We start from the raw sequence: 15,708 nt of genomic DNA, 5'->3' as shown, positions 1-15,708 counted from the left end.
TCCCCTGGATCTATTATTTGACTTCTTGGCTAAGGTGATATGATTGTTTTTTTAGTATTAAGATTTTCGACTAGATCGGTAATGGCGATATTATATTATATTATAAGTAGTTTTCTAATCCCTAATATTGCTATATAACCCTTGACTTCTTATACCTTTGTTGTCTTGCCATTGTATTGCCACCCTTGCGCAATATCTACCTTGATATATTGAATTCTTTGTCTTCCTACTCCTACTTGAAAATGCCTCTCTATTTTGTCTCCTTGATAAAGCTTTCTCCCTAACTCATTTCATATCCTTGTTTGTATCATTTATCCTCACTTTAATAGTTTATGGTTGTCTTATTTCACTCTTGGCCACCGACAAATATGTCTTGTATAACTCATTGATAATTCTTACCCAACTCCTTGACTTTATAATATCTTTCTTATTCCAAACCTTGTCTCACCTTTTGTTTTGGTTGAATGAGTAGAATTGGATTGTGTTGTGCTGGTATGCTTGAGTTCATCGTCCTTTGTGTTCATGTTTGATTTGCTTCTTTGAAATGATTGTTGGTGTATTGTGTGACTTTTGTCCACAATGGCATCAGTTAGCAAGGTAAAACCTTAGATAGATGAATTTTCTCTGCTCTCTATAATCTGTCTTTACTCAACCCTTTCGTCCCTTCCATTCTTCCATACCCATACAGATGTCAGACCTTGGAATGTCAACTACAAGTGATGTCACTAAATGCAAAGAATGTGGTGTGTTGGCAAATCAAAACAACACTATGAATAAAACAGCTGATGAACAGAAATTCAAGACCCAAAAGGATGCACAACCAAACCAACAGACAATTAACCCTGGAACCTGTTGTTGTTGCGAGTATTATGGAATTCCTTGTCGCCAGATTAGTACAAACGAAAGTGAAACTACAAAACAGAAGAACCGGATTTTATTTTCTGGCATAAACAGACAGATGTCTCCCCAAGAACAACTAATAGCAGATTCTCTCATACCTAATGCACTATCAGTTGATGAATTGCAAAGTATTCCAGAAAGGAAACATCACAAGGATGCCCAGCCCCATGAAGAAACACATGAGTGTTACATTGTATAATACCCACTTTGTAAGAAAAGTCTAAAAGGAGAAATTATATTCCTTTATATATATATGTGTGTGTTGTCCCTATTTATTACTTCATGTGAACACCTCAAAAAAAATACTTAATAAAGGACATGCCATTAAATTGTGCATCACGATGAGTTTTGTTTGTTTGTGCACTTAATAAGAATAACAATAATATGAATTAAAATATAATAATAATGAGAAAAAGGGGAGGAATATAAAAATAAATAAAAAAACATAAATATATCTTTATAGTGGAATATCTATTTTGTGCACATGACCTGTGAAATCCGTAAATCATTTTGGAATTCAAATAGTATGTTTGAATTTAGAAAAAAAGGTAATTCAAAAATAAAAAGAAAAATAGAAAAGAACCCACCTGGGACATTTCCTTTCCTGCCGGCCCAACTCCATTTTCTTTTCCCTTGCGCAGCCCATCTATCCAGCTCCATCTCGCGCGCTAGCTGTGTGTATGGCGCGTGGGGCCCTTTAGTCAGCACCACCTTTTTGCCTCATGCCGATGGACTTCTGTTCCGGCGCCTGCGAACTCTACGGAATCCACAGCTGAGTCGTCGGGGTTGTTGAGATCGGGCGAGTCTCTCGCTACCAATCTCCGCGAAGTCCGTGGCTCCTGTGGTTAAGTACCGTGCCGGCTACCTCTCTCTCCTCTCCATTCTTCTCCCACGACCGAGCCCTTTCCCCGGGGCAGCAGCTCCCTGCTCGCCGCGCTGCTCTTCAATGGCGCCCAGGTCCGGCGACTCCGCTGCTCACTCCTTCCTCCTCCTCCCTCCGGCACTGCGACCAGCGGACTGGCCCTGGTTCTTTTCCAAGTCACGAGCCCCGGCGCCCTCGCGACTCATGCGTTTCAGTGGCGCACCCGGGATCCGTCACCGAATCGGCGGTCCGCGGTGTGAAGTCGGCTTCCACGGAACCTGGTTCTTGGGCGCGCTCGCACATCCTTCGTGTTGGTCTACATCCGCCCGCGGCCACCGCCCATGTCACCCCGTCGCCTCTGCGCTGGTTCGGCCTCGCCGCGGCCGAGATCCGGAATGCGCTCTGGCCCAGCCATGATTCGCAGCGAAGTCCTCCAATGCCGGTAAAGCCTCACCCACTCCGTTTGCCTTGATGTCGTCTACTCTTATAATTAAGCGCCATCGACTGTCGCGCATCGTGTGACCATGGATTTCCTCGTCGGTGGTTTAGCCTCGCCAAGGATCCGCCTGCGCGTAACCTGTCGTCTTCATGATTGTCGTCGGTGCGCCCTTCCCTGGATTGGGTTCACCATAATCTTACCCCCGGGGCACCACCGCTCTCGGCGTGGGTTGGGGAAGAAGTCCCCCTGGTCGTCGGATCCACGGGCGGCGGATGGGTTTAGAGCGCGGGATTGCGTTTCCCCGGTGATGGCTCCGCCGTGGTCGACCACGCGCCGCCGTGTTGACAGCCAGGGGAGGAAGAAGATGGTCCTGTAGCCGTTAGATGGGGGTTGACGGCTGGGATTAGAAGCCGGATACCTCTTCGTCGTATTAAATCCATGCCGCAGAACTTTGATTGGGCGGATAGGATTAAGGCAAATACGTGGACGTATTACGTCCGTGGATCTCTGATCCTGCGGCCATCATTGAATACCGATTCACTTAATTGTTACATCTAATCCTGGCCATGTGCATCTGATCGGACGGCTCTGGATGTCCGATACCCTTTCGTCCAGACAATTATACAAAAGAGACCCCGTAGATGTTAGATATCAACCTGCAGTCTAGAGTGACTGTGCTCTGAGTCTGGGGAATCTTGCGCCGGGGCCCCTGCACTTTCCAGATTTCTTGCGCGCAGACCAGAAGTAGTGAAATTCAGTTCAGAATTGATTTTTAGTGTAAAAATAATTATTAAAACTTGTTTAATCCCTAGAAAATTCATATTAAGCCTAAATTAATCCGTTCCAATTCCTATAATTTTGTAATATTATTGTCTAGTACCACTGTTTTGACATGAAAGTCACATTAAAATTTATATCCTATTTAATCTTGTACAAAACACATAGAATATTCAGAAAATCATAACTCCTCCGTTTTAACTCCGATTTGATCCGTTCAAGTTGCGTTAGTCCCGTAGCAACGTGTAGATTATTATTATTCGATTTATTCTTATGTTTGGTGTGATGTTAATTTTGCATATACCATGTTTGTCTGTATTACTACGTTTAGCAGTGAGGACACGTGTCATCTGAAGAGCAAGTTGGTACTTGGAATTTCAAGTGCCAGGCAAGTTGTGCCCTTGATCACTTATTTTTACCTACTCATGTTCTGATTAATCATAATGATCTGCATAGGTTAATTTTGATGGGACCCAATAGGTTACCCTAGTTTGATTATCTTTATACCTTGTTACCACTGAACTTTTTGGGTAGTACTTGCTAGTGCTTTATGTGGTTTTGGGTATGAAGATACATTACTCATGATTATACTTTTGTTATCCGTTGTTATTTATCGTTCATGATAAGATCATTATGTTAATTGGAACATGGAGCGACCACCCGGGAAAACAGTGCTACCACAAGGGTTTAATGGGACGCCCTTGGCTGATTAATTAGGAAAGCTAGTGGAAGACTACCTTACCTGAAAGGGGCAAGGGCAGTAGGGGAGTGGTCAGTGTAGGGAGGCCCTCGGGAGGATTTTGCTGCGATGGCGGTCCTGCAAGGGATTCCTGCATTGGAGCTTCCTATAAACTGTAGCGGGTTTTCTGAAGCTAGTGGAACTTTGTAAAGGCCTCGTAGTGTTACCCTGCCTCGCCTCCTCGGTAGAGGTGTATGGGAAGTCGCGATCCCTTGGCAGATGGGTAACATGACTTGTGGGTAAAGATGTGCAACCTCTGCAGAGTGTAAAACTGGTATACTAGCCGTGCTCACGGTCATGAGCGGCTCGGACCCTCACATGATTAAATTATGGAACTTAAACTCAATTTGTCATATGCATTGCATCGCAGGTGAGATTGTTACTTTTGTTCTAGTACTTAATTGGGCTGGTATTTACTTACACTTAGTAATTGCTAATAAAATTTTGACCAACTTTAAAAGCAATGCTCAGCTCTAACCATCCTCTTTGGTAAGCCTTACACTTCACGTGAGCTCCCACCTTTGGCGAGTTCATGCACATTATTCCCCACAACTTGTTGAGCGATGAACGTATGTGAGCTCACTCTTGTTGTCTCACACCCTCCCCACAGGTCAAGAACAGGTACCACAGGATGAGGCGCATGAAGGATGCTGTGACGAGTTCGTGAGAGGTCTAGGTCGTCGTCTCTCAGTCAACTTTGGGTTGCTGGACCGTTGTCTCCTTATAATGTAATTATTTATTTTGTAAAGAACTCATATTATTTAGTAAATATGTGACATTCGATCCTGTGCCATGATTCATCATATATGTGAGACTTGGTCCCAGCACACCTGGTGATTATGTTCGCGCCCGGGTCTTGGTGCCCCAAAATCCGGGTGTGACAGAAGTGGTATCAGAGGCAGGTTTCGATCCTGCGACCTGTGGGTTATGGGCCCACCACGCTTCCACTGCGCTGGTTCGGCCTCGCCGCGGCCGAGATCCGGAATGCGCTCTGGCCCAGCCATGATTCGCAGCGAAGTCCTCCAATGCCGGTAAAGCCTCACCCACTCCGTTTGCCTTGATGTCGTCTACTCTTATAATTAAGCGCCATCGACTGTCGCGCATCGTGTGACCATGGATTTCCTCGTCGGTGGTTTAGCCTCGCCAAGGATCCGCCTGCGCGTAACCTGTCGTCTTCATGATTGTCGTCGGTGCGCCCTTCCCTGGATTGGGTTCACCATAATCTTACCCCCGGGGCACCACCGCTCTCGGCGTGGGTTGGGGAAGAAGTCCCCCTGGTCGTCGGATCCACGGGCGGCGGATGGGTTTAGAGCGCGGGATTGCGTTTCCCCGGTGATGGCTCCGCCGTGGTCGACCACGCGCCGCCGTGTTGACAGCCAGGGGAGGAAGAAGATGGTCCTGTAGCCGTTAGATGGGGGTTGACGGCTGGGATTAGAAGCCGGATACCTCTTCGTCGTATTAAATCCATGCCGCAGAACTTTGATTGGGCGGATAGGATTAAGGCAAATACGTGGACGTATTACGTCCGTGGATCTCTGATCCTGCGGCCATCATTGAATACCGATTCACTTAATTGTTACATCTAATCCTGGCCATGTGCATCTGATCGGACGGCTCTGGATGTCCGATACCCTTTCGTCCAGACAATTATACAAAAGAGACCCCGTAGATGTTAGATATCAACCCGCAGTCTAGAGTGACTGTGCTCTGAGTCTGGGGAATCTTGCGCCGGGGCCCCTGCACTTTCCAGATTTCTTGCGCGCAGACCAGAAGTAGTGAAATTCAGTTCAGAATTGATTTTTAGTGTAAAAATAATTATTAAAACTTGTTTAATCCCTAGAAAATTCATATTAAGCCCAAATTAATCCGTTCCAATTCCTATAATTTTGTAATATTATTGTCTAGTACCACTGTTTTGACATGAAAGTCACATTAAAATTTATATCCTATTTAATCTTGTACAAAACACATAGAATATTCAGAAAATCATAACTCCTCCGTTTTAACTCCGATTTGATCCGTTCAAGTTGCGTTAGTCCCGTAGCAACGTGTAGATTATTATTATTCGATTTATTCTTATGTTTGGTGTGATGTTAATTTTGCATATACCATGTTTGTCTGTATTACTACGTTTAGCAGTGAGGACACGTGTCATCTGAAGAGCAAGTTGGTACCTGGAATTTCAAGTGCCAGGCAAGTTGTGCCCTTGATCACTTATTTTTACCTACTCATGTTCTGATTAATCATAATGATCTGCATAGGTTAATTTTGATGGGACCCAATAGGTTACCCTAGTTTGATTATCTTTATACCTTGTTACCACTGAACTTTTTGGGTAGTACTTGCTAGTGCTTTATGTGGTTTTGGGTATGAAGATACATTACTCATGATTATACTTTTGTTATCCGTTGTTATTTATCGTTCATGATAAGATCATTATGTTAATTGGAACATGGAGCGACCACCCGGGAAAACAGTGCTACCACAAGGGTTTAATGGGACGCCCTTGGCTGATTAATTAGGAAAGCTAGCGGAAGACTACCTTACCTGAAAGGGGCAAGGGCAGTAGGGGAGTGGTCAGTGTAGGGAGGCCCTCGGGAGGATTTTGCTGCGATGGCGGTCCTGCAAGGGATTCCTGCATTGGAGCTTCCTATAAACTGTAGCGGGTTTTCTGAAGCTAGTGGAACTTTGTAAAGGCCTCGTAGTGTTACCCTGCCTCGCCTCCTCGGTAGAGGTGTATGGGAAGTCGCGATCCCTTGGCAGATGGGTAACATGACTTGTGGGTAAAGATGCGCAACCTCTGCAGAGTGTAAAACTGGTATACTAGCCGTGCTCACGGTCATGAGCGGCTCGGACCCTCACATGATTAAATTATGGAACTTAAACTCAATTTGTCATATGCATTGCATCACAGGTGAGATTGTTACTTTTGTTCTACTACTTAATTGGGCTGGTATTTACTTATACTTAGTAATTGCTAATAAAATTTTGACCAACTTTAAAAGCAATGCTCAGCTCTAACCATCCTCTTTGGTAAGCCTTACACTTCACGTGAGCTCCCACCTTTGGCGAGTTCATGCACATTATTCCCCACAACTTGTTGAGCGATGAACGTATGTGAGCTCACTCTTGCTGTCTCACACCCTCCCCACAGGTCAAGAACAGGTACCACAGGATGAGGCGCATGAAGGATGCTGTGACGAGTTCGTGAGAGGTCTTGGTCGTCGTCTCTCAGTCAACTTTGGGTTGCTGGACCGTTGTCTCCTTATAATGTAATTATTTATTTTGTAAAGAACTCCTATTATTTAGTAAATATGTGACATTCGATCCTGTGCCATGATTCATCATATGTGTGAGACTTGGTCCCAGCACACCTGGTGATTATGTTCGCGCCCGGGTCTTGGTGCCCCAAAATCCGGGTGTGACACATTGATGGATGGACTATTACTTGCACACAGTTTCAGCCTCGTCGTCACATCAGGTCCAAGAAACAAAAAGGGAAACATGAAAAAAGTCAAGAAATAACTTCAAGAAAAGCTTGCTATCAATGTGGACGTGAAGGTCATTACTTCCGTAACTGTCCAGAGAAGAGTTCACTACAGATCACCTCCGAGATGAAGCTACCTCAGTTTTCAGACATGGAATATGAACAAAAATGCAAAGAAACTTCTACCAACAATGTAAAGACAACTCCATCATGTAACTTATCAAGTCGTGCTTGCTTTGGCTGTGGTGATACCGGCCATCTTGTTAATGGTTGTCCTAAGAAGGATGTGGAGATCAATAAGGTCCAAAAGAAAATACAACACCCTCAAACCCATGCATCAACAAAGAATAAACAACGGAAAGAGACCACTGGAAGGATAAGTTATGCAGTGACAGGAACTATTCCATATGATAATGCAGTGATTTTGGGAACACTTGTCATTCACAAAACCATCGGCACCGTGTTGTATGATCCTCTTACAACACATTCTTTTATCAGTGCCCAGTTTGCAACAAAGTATGGTATCTTTAAGTGTCCCTTAAGATCAAGAAAGACCATCAGTACACCCGAAAGGAAAATGTTAGTGAACTACATATGTCCGAAAGTAAGTGTTAAAATCAACGAGATAGATTTTCCAGCTGATCTCCTAGTGATAGAATCAATGGGAAAGGATGTGATTCTTGGAAAGAATTGGTTACAAAGAACTAAAGCAGTAATCCAACATACTGAGAGAACCATGTGTTTGGAAACCCCGTCTGGAGAAAGAATAGTAGTTGAAGACAATCGACCTCCAGCTCAGATTGGTACATCTGATAAGAAAGAATAATATATCATTTAGCTAGAAGGAGTATGTCTCACAAAAAAAAGTGTCAAGTTGTTGCCCCTTTGAGAGATTGTAATTGTGCTAAGTGATATATGAATAAATTTGGAGAATCTCTCGCACCTATTGTGTTTTGCCTCTTTATAAAGAAATAAAGTATGGTGTCATCTACTATATGCAAACAATGTGATGCTCCACTCTAGTTGCCCTAAAGTCCCGCTCAAGTCTTTCTCTCAAATTGTGTTCAAAGAAATACTGTTGGATCAGAAAGATGATTTGGATATCATGCTCTGAAATCAATAAGGCTCAAAGGATCTTTGTTAAGGATTATAACACTTGTACACTCTTGTAGTATGATGAAGCTAGGAGAAATATGAAACCATCCATGTTCCTTGACTAATCTTATCTTGGAAATCAAAAAGTTGTGTTCGCTCTTTATCTTAATGTCATACAAGCCTCTAATGCAGTCTGTCTCACTAACCCTTTTACCCTCTGACTAGATGATGAACCCCAATGGAAATGAAGTAAATGATGCCAACGACAAAATTCCTACCTTAACAACTATGAACGAGAAAAATGAGTCACAAAGATATTCGATGAATGGAATGAAGAACAACAAAAGGAATAGAAAAAAATGTTTGGATACATGATTAGTCCACCTCAACCACAAGCAAAAGCCCCGAAACACATGGATACCCAAACCGAAGAATCAAACCAGACTCATCTATGTGAGATACAGACACCCAATCAACCCTCACCCTGTGTTGGTCAAGCAAAGTTGACTCGCAAAGAACTCAAAGCAAGAGGTGCTTGCTTCTACTGCAAGAATGAAGAACATGTTATTCGTGAATGCCCCAGGAAGCGTCTAGACCGACTAAAGAAGAAGACGGTGAAGCAAGACCTAAACAATAATCCAGAAGACCAACCAGTTATAAGTACGATGATGAAGATCGCTTGATTGGTAGTCATTGCGGAGCGAAGAAATAATAAGTTCCTTAAGTTTAGAAGAGTTCAATGTGAACCAAGAATCTACGAGTAACCATATATCACCTTTGTTTTCTTGCTAGCCTTCCCTAATCTCGAGGACGAGATTCTTTTTAAAAGGGGTAGATTTTGTAACACCCTAAATCCGTCAATTAAAAATAACTTAGTTTATATTATTAATTTTCAATAAAAAGAAAAATATTTATGTTTTGAAATAATAAAAAGGTGATATAAATAAATTAAATAATTATTTTTGATTAGATAAAATCTACCAAGTAATTGATGCATTCATTATCGGTGCATGATTTCTTTGTTTGTTAATGAGTTGCAACAATTTTATTCTCTTTTATGAGCCCCACTTTATTTAGATAATAGATTCTTGTCTAAAAGCATTTATATAAATTGGATATTTTTAAGTATTATATATGTGTATATATATATATATCGTACACTTCTAATTTAAAAAAAAAAGAAAATGAATTTCGAAATAAAAAAACAAAAAACAAAACAAAAATGCAAAAGAAACGGACGAGCTTCCTAGCTCACCTGGCGCCCATTTCCTTCCTACTCGCTACTCCCCTTCATATGGCGTGTGGGCCCACTAGCTAGGAGGAAGCAATTCTTTTTTTTTGTTCGACGCTCAGTCAGTCGCTCACCTGTTCGCGTCTTCTGTACGCCAATCTGCTAGCCATGTGAACAGTCGCCACGCACGTCTCCTCGCCTCCTTGCTGCAGCACCTGTTCGTATTCGGTGGAGCCATCACAACCACGTCTCGTTCGTCTCCTCTCTTCCCTGCTCTCTCCCTTCCAGCCGAACGCCGCACCAGGCAGCGACCCGACCGTGCCGACGCCCGACGTCCCTGCCGCGACCCCGCTGCCAGTCCGACCCGAGCCACCGACCACGCCAACCGAAGCCCCTGCGCTGTGCACCGAGCCGGAAACCGCCGCCTCTTCCTCTCCCGTTTCCCCTTCTCTCTCCCTCCATTGATGGCCATCAATGGAGTTCATTGCCGGACGTTTCTCTTCTCCGCCCAACGCCTTTCCCCCTGCCGTCTCCCCTCTATAAATCCGGCCGAGCCGACCCCTCTCTCCCAAGCTCGCTCGCTCTCTCTCCCTCGCTCTCCTCGAGTCCACGCCCTCCTCGTTGATAGTCGCCTAGAGGGGGGGGGTGAATAGGGCGAAACTGAAATTTACAAATATAAACACAACTACAAGCCGGGTTAGCGTTAGAAATATAAACGAGTCCGAGAGAGAGGGCGAAAAAAAAATCCCAAGCGAATAAGCAAGTGAGACACGGAGATTTGTTTTACCGAGGTTCGGTTCTTGCAAACCTACTCCCCGTTGAGGAGGCCACAAAGGCCGGGTCTCTTTCAACCCTTCCCTCTCTCAAACGGTCCCTTGGACCGAGTGAGCTTCTCTTCTCAAATCAAAGCCGGGAACAAAACTTCCCCGCAAGGGCCACCACACAATTGGTGCCTCTTGCCTTGATTACAATGGAGTTGTGATCTCAAGAACAAGTGAGAAAGAAAAGAAGCAATCCAAGCGCAAGAGCTCAAATGAACACGGCAAATCACTCTCACTAGTCACTAGGGCTTTGTGTGGAATTGGAGAGGATTTGATCTCTTTAGTGTGTCTAGAATTGAATGCTAGAGCTCTTGTAGTAGTTGAGAAGTAGAAAACTTGGATGCAATGAATGGTGGGGTGGTTGGGGTATTTATAGCCCCAACCACCAAACTTGACCGTTGGCTGGAGGCGTCTGCTCGATGGCGCACCGGACAGTCCGGTGCACACCGGACAGTCCGGTGCCCCTGCCACGTCATCACTACCGTTGGATTCTGACCGTTGGAGCTTCTGACTTCTGGGCCCTCCTGGGTGTCCGGTGCACACCAGACATGTACTGTTTGATGTCCGGTGCGCCGGTATGGGCATGTCTGACGTCTGTGCGCGCTGCGCGCGCATTAAATACCCCGCAGGGAGCCGTTGGCGCCGAAAAGAGTCGTTGCTCCGCTGGTACACCGGACAGTCCGGTGCACACCGGACAGTCCGGTGAATTTTAGCGGAGCGGCTGCCGTGCGAACCCGAGGCTGGCGAGTTTCGGAGACCGCGCTTCCTTGGAGCACCGGACATGTCCGGTGCACACCGGACAGTCCGGTGAATTATAGCGCGCCGGCTTCCGAAAATTCCCGAGAGCGAAGAGTTGGAGTTGGAGTCCTCTAGGCGCACCGGACACTGTCCGGTGCACACCGGACAGTCCGGTGCCTTCAGCCAGAGGTGCCTTCGGTTGCCTCGTTGCTCCTTTGTTGAATCCAAAACTTGGTCTTTATATTGGCTAAGTGTGAACCTTTTGCACCTGTATATCTTGAGTACTAGAGCAAACTAGTTAGTCCAATATTTGTGTTGGGCAATTCAACCACCAAAATTATTTAGGAACTAGGGGTAAGCCTAATTCCCTTTCAATCTCCCCCTTTTTGGTGATTGATGCCAACACAAACCAAAGCAAATATAGAAGTGCATAATTGAACTAGTTTGCATAATGTAAGTGCATAGGTTGCTTGGAATTGAGCCAATATTAATACTTACAAGATATGCATGGATTGTTTCTTTCTTATATAATATTTTGGACCACGCTTGCACCACATGTTTTGTTTTTGCAAAATTCTTTTGTAAATTCTTTTCAAGGTTCTCTTGCAAATAGTCAAAGGTAAATGAATAAGAGTTGCAAAGCATTTTGAAGATTTGAAATTTTCTCCCCCTGTTTCAAGTGCTTTTCCTTTGACTAAACAAAACTCCCCCTCAAATAAATTCTCCTCTTAGTGTTCAAGAGGGTTTTAAGATATCAAGTTTTGAAAATACTACTTGCTCCCCCTTTAGAACACAAAGAGATATCAATTTTGAGATTTTCAACCAATTGAAAAAACATATTTAGGGTGGTGGTGCGGTCCTTTTGCTTTGGGCTCATATTTTCTCCCCCTTTGGCATGAATCGCCAAAAACGGAATCATTAGAGCCCTTAAATGACTATTTTCTCCCCTTTGGCAAATGGAACATAGGAGTGAGGATTATACCAAAGATGGAGAGTGAAGCGGAGTGACGACGAAGCATGAATAGTAGAGTGGAGTGGAAGCCTTGACTTCGCCGAAGACTCCAATTTCCTTTCAATATACCTATGACTTGGTTTGAAATACACTTTGAAAATACATTAGTCATAGCATATATAAAGGGACATGATCAAAGGTACATTTATGAGCAATGTGTGCAAGTTTAGCAAAAGAAATTCCTAGAATCAAGAATATTAAGCTCATGCCTAAGTCTGGTAAAAGATTGTTCATCGAGTGGCTTGGTAAAGATATCGGCTAATTGATCTTTAGTGTTAATGTATGAAAGCTCGATATCCCCCTTTTGTTGGTGATCCCTAAGAAAATGATACCGAATGGCTATGTGTTTAGTGCGGCTGTGCTCGACGGGATTGTCGGCCATTTTGATTGCACTCTCATTATCACATAGCAAAGGGACTTTGGTTAATTTGTAACCGTAGTCCCGCAGGGTTTGCCTCATCCAAAGCAATTGCGCGCAACAATGGCCTGCGGCAATATACTCGGCTTCGGCGGTAGAAAGAGCGACCGAATTTTGCTTCTTTGAAGCCCAAGACACCAAGGATCTTCCCAAGAACTGGCAAGTCCCTGATGTGCTCTTCCTATTAATCTTGCACCCTGCCCAATCGGCATCCGAATAACCAATTAAATCAAATGTGGATCCCCGAGGGTACCAAAGCCCAAACTTAGGTGTATAAGTCAAATATCTCAAGATTCGTTTCACGGCCGTAAGGTGTGATTCCTTAGGGTCGGCTTGGAATCTTGCACACATGCATACGGAAAGCATAATGTCAGGTCGAGATGCACATAAGTAAAGCAATGAACCAATCATCGACCGATATACCTTTTGATCCACGGACTTACCTCCCGTGTCGAGGTCGAGATGCCCATTTGTTCCCATGGGTGTCATGATGGGCTTGGCATCCTTCATCCCAAACTTGCTTAGGATGTCTTGAGTGTACTTCGTTTGGCTGATGAAGGTTCCCTCTTGAAGTTTCTTCACTTGAAATCCTAGGAAATACTTCAACTCCCCCATCATAGACATCTCGAATTTCTGTGTCATGATCCTACTAAACTCTTCACATGTAGATTTGTTAGTAGACCCAAATATAATATCATCAACATAAATTTGGCATACAAACAAGTCATTTTCAAGAGTTTTGGTAAAGAGTGTAGGATCGGCTTTGCCGACTTTGAAGCCATTTGCAATGAGGAAATCTCTAAGGCATTCATACCATGCTCTTGGGGCTTGCTTGAGCCCATAAAGCGCCTTAGAGAGCCTATAGACATGGTTAGGGTACTCACTGTCTTCAAAGCCGGGAGGTTGCTCAACATAGACCTCTTCCTTGATTGGTCCATTGAGGAAGGCACTTTTCACGTCCATTTGATAAAGCTTAAAGCCATGGTAAGTAGCATAGGCTAATAATATGCGAATTGACTCAAGCCTAGCTACGGGTGCATAGGTTTCACCAAAATCCAAACCTTCGACTTGTGAATACCCCTTGGCCACGAGTCGAGCTTTGTTCCTTGTCACCACACCATGCTCGTCTTGCTTGTTGCGGAAGACCCACTTGGTTCCTACAACATTTTGATTAGGACGTGGAACTAAATGCCATACCTCATTCCTCGTGAAATTGTTGAGCTCCTGTTGCATCGCCATTACCCAATCCGCATCTTGGAGTGCTTCCTCTACCCTGTGTGGCTCAATAGAGGAAACAAAAGAGTAATGTTCACAAAAATGTGCAACCCGAGATCGAGTAGTTACCCCCTTATGAATGTCGCCGAGGATGGTGTCAACGGGGTGATCTCGTTGGATTGCTTGGTGGACTCTTGGGTGTGGCGGCCTTGGTTGTTCATCCTCCTTGTCTTCATCAATTGTATCTCCCCCTTGATTGTTGCCATCATTTTGAGGTGACTCATCTTCTTGATCTTCTTGTTCAACATCTTGAGCCTCGTCCTCATCTTGGGTTGGTGGAGATGCTTGCGTGGAGGAGGATGGTTGATCTTGTCCGTGTGGAGGCTCTTCGGATTCCTTAGGACACACATCCCCAATGGACATGTTCCTTAGCGCTATGCATGGAGCCTGTTCTTCACCTGTCTCATCAAGATCAACTTGCTCTACTTGAGAGCCGTTAGTCTCATCAAACACAACGTCGCAAGAAACTTCAACAAGTCCTGAGGACTTGTTAAAGACTCTATATGCCCTTGTGTTTGAGTCATATCCTAGTAAAAAGCCTTCTACAGTTTTAGGTGCAAATTTAGATTTTCTACCCCTCTTAACAAGAATAAAGCATTTGCTACCAAAAACTCTAAAATATGAAACATTGGGCTTTTTACCGGTTAGGAGTTCATAGGATGTCTTCTTGAGGATTCGGTGAAGATATAGCCGGTTGATGGCGTAGCAGGCGGTGTTGACCGCCTCGGCCCAAAACCGGTCCGGTGTCTTGTACTCATCAAGCATGGTTCTTGCCATGTCCAATAGAGTTCGATTCTTCCTCTCCACTACACCATTTTGTTGTGGAGTGTAGGGAGAGGAGAACTCATGCTTGATGCCCTCCTCCTCAAGGAAGCCTTCAATTTGAGAGTTCTTGAACTCCGTCCCGTTGTCGCTTCTAATTTTCTTGATCCTTAAGTCGAACTCATTTTGAGCCCGTCTCAAGAATCCCTTTAAGGTCTCTTGGGTTTGAGATTTGTCCTGCAAAAAGAATACCCAAGTGAAGCGAGAATAATCATCCACAATAACTAGACAGTACTTACTCCCGCCGATGCTTATGTAAGCGATCGGGCCGAATAAATCCATGTGGAGGAGCTCCAGTGGCCTGTCACTTGTCATTATGTTCTTGTGTGGATGATGGGTGCCAACTTGCTTCCCGGCTTGGCATGCGCTACAAATCCTGTCTTTCTCAAAATGAACATTGGTTAGTCCTAAAATGTGTTCTCCCTTTAGAAGCTTATGAAGATTCTTCATTCCAACATGGGCTAGTCGGCGGTGCCAGAGCCAACCCATGTTAGTCTTAGCAACCAAGCAAGTGTCGAGTTCAGCTCTAACAAAATCTACCAAGTATAGCTGACCCTCTAACACTCCCTTAAATGCTATTGAATCATCACTTCTTCTAAAGACAGTAACACCTACATCAGTAAATAGACAGTTGTAGCCCATTTGACATAATTGGGATACGGAAAGCAAATTGTAATCTAATGAATCAACAAGAAAAACATTTGAAATGGAATGGTCAGGAGATATAGCAATTTTACCCAAACCTTTGACCAAACCTTGATTTCCATCCCCGAATGTGATCGCTCGTTGGGGATCATTGTTTTTCTCATATGAGGAGAACATCCTTTTCTCCCCTGTCATGTGGTTTGTGCACCCGCTGTCGAGTATCCAACTTGAGCCCCCGGATGCATAAACCTACAAAACAAATTTAGTTCTTGACTTTAGGTACCCAAACTGTTTTGGGTCCTTTGGCATTAGAAACAAGAACTTTGGGTACCCAAACACAAGTCTTGGAGCCCTTGTGTTTGCCCCAACAAACTTGGCAACGACCTTGCCGGATTTGTTAGTAAGCACATAAGAAGCATCAAAAGTTTTAAAAGAAATGGCATGATC

Source organism: Zea mays, chromosome 3 (genome assembly GCF_902167145.1).
Source record: "Zea mays cultivar B73 chromosome 3, Zm-B73-REFERENCE-NAM-5.0, whole genome shotgun sequence".
In the NCBI taxonomy this organism is placed as follows: Eukaryota; Viridiplantae; Streptophyta; class Magnoliopsida; order Poales; family Poaceae; genus Zea; species Zea mays.
The sequence above is the reverse complement of the archived record's forward strand: the minus strand, read 5'-3'. Positions refer to the sequence as shown.